Source organism: Triticum urartu, chromosome 4A (genome assembly GCF_056163025.1).
Source record: "Triticum urartu cultivar PI428250 chromosome 4A, HENAU_Tu73, whole genome shotgun sequence".
NCBI lineage: Eukaryota > Viridiplantae > Streptophyta > Magnoliopsida > Poales > Poaceae > Triticum > Triticum urartu.
The window spans coordinates 151,029,386-151,031,663 of NC_141876.1; positions in this window are offsets into that span (position 1 = coordinate 151,029,386).

Sequence of the window (2,278 nt, forward strand, 5' to 3'; positions counted from 1 at the left end):
TTGGCTTTGTAGTTGGACACCTTACGGGGACCCTTGAAATCCTTGGGCAAATGTACATTACGTATAGCCGGCACCAAGCATGGCACACCCAAAGTCCTGGATGTCACCCCTGTCTCCACGGAAGTTGTCGGACGAACCGGGGAATCCTGATGAGCCGCATACTGAGCTGCCAGCTCGGCCTCCCGATGCGCTCTTCCTTGATCTACTACGTTCTGGGCATTAGCCCCACCACCTGCCGGGTTATGTCCACGGGGAGGGTTGCGGTTCCGCGCACTGCTTGACACAGTCGGTTCATCGATATGCCTGCTATAACTTTGACTTGGGCGAGGGGTTGAATGGATCCTCTCAGGACTGTGAGAATAAGCTGCCTGTTGTGCCAAAGCCGTCTAAAGTAATTCTCCGGCCCGTCGGATCTCCATTGCCACCGGTGACTCACCCTCAACTGGTAGAGCTGCCAGTCGTGTTGCCACAACAATCATATTATCCAAAGGGTTAGAATAATGACCTGGCGGTGTCGGCACATGCTGAAGCGGAGTTGTATTCAGACGCGGTGGCTCGGTCGTACACGGCTAAACCGGTGCCACCACCCCAGGTGCTTCACCCCGGTTTACCTCTGGCGGGTTACTGGGCCCTGCTCCTGGCGTGTTAGAGAGATTTCTCGCCTCGTAAACCGACGGCAGACGGGTCTGATGCCTCCTCCTCATGACTTCGTTTGAAGCGTTCTGGTCCATCATGAGTCGGAAAGACTCCGACTGAATTCACTGTGCCTGAGCATCCAAAGTGGCCCGCTCCGTAGCCATCCTAGTATTCTCTACATTCAGCTCCTCCTTGGCCTGTGCTATCTCATCGCGTAGCTTCGCAACTTCCGCATTATGCTGATCCTGATCTACCGGGTTAACCACCGCTGTTAACAATGTTGTCAGCTTATCTAGCAGATCAGTTACGATTTGAGCCGGAAGGCGCAAAGGGTCTCCTGCCCCGGCAGCCGTTGCCGCTACTGACCCGGAGATCATTGCTGCCGTAGTTGAAGAGTTCTGTACTGGTTGCGTACCGGCCATAAAGATTGCAACTCTGTTCGGCGGCTCATAGGGGTCGGGAATACTGTCGCCATCGGAATAGCCCCCAAGCCGGCCATCTTACAGTTGGTACAGCGATTCAGTTTCACCAATGGATGATTCTCCATCCGAGTAAACGATCGTCTCACCATCAGATACAGATCTATCCTCAGGTTCCGCTCCATGGATGAATCCCATGAAGGCATGCTTTACGGTGGGCTGAACTCAAGTGGGTCTCGCACGCTGAGCCGTCTCGATGATGTCGGTGCAGATGTCCGGCTCAGGGCCCGGTTCGCCGATCTTGCCGATGAAGACGTGGATTTCACCAAAGGGACCCGGTACCCATACTCGATTGAGCCGGCCTCGGGGCCCCAGCCTGTGTCGTCGATGTAGAGCTTGCCGCGACGACTCTTGGTCATCCGGTCCACAGCGTATCCCTTAATCCCTTCGAAGCTGCCCTTCAAGAACTCAAAACCACCATGCGCTAGCCCCACGGTGGGTGCCAACTGTCGTGGGATTGTCACGGCAGATGTCCTAGTGTGAGGACTTAGTCGTGGAGCCATCGGACTAGGTTAGCTTAAAGGGGTTAAACGGGACAAAGGACACATAGGTTTTTATACTGGTTTGGCCCCTTGCGGTTAAGGTAAAGGCCTAATCCAGTTGTAGGTGGTATTGCTAGATTTCGATTACCAAGGAGCGAATACGCTTGACCTAGTTCTCGATTTGTTGTCTGACGTCCTTAACTCGCGGCCGGGTCATCCCTTTATATACACAGGTTGACGCCCGGTGGCTTACAAAGTCCCGGCCGGCTTATAAACGTATCTGACTCGGTGACCTAATTACAACTGCCTTATAGCACAAGTCACATACATATGGCGGTTTACACCTACGTGCTTTAAGCAGCCTTTGGGCCTTTGGGCTCTTCATAAATCATCTTCATGAACTGCCATCTTCAACTCCTTCCTGGGCTTTGTCCTATGAGTCGCTAGGTGTATAACCCGGCCCCTCCTAGGCGGGTTAACTCAGTAGCTATATCACCAACAGTTAAGGTTTCCTAACCATGGACATGAGTTGTCATTTGATAATGCGATTACATCATTAGGAGAATGATGTGATGGACATGACCCATCCGTTAGCTTAGCAAGTTGATCGTTCGGTTTTATTGCTATTGCTTTCTTCATGTCATATACATATTCCTTCGACTATGAGATTATGCAACTCCC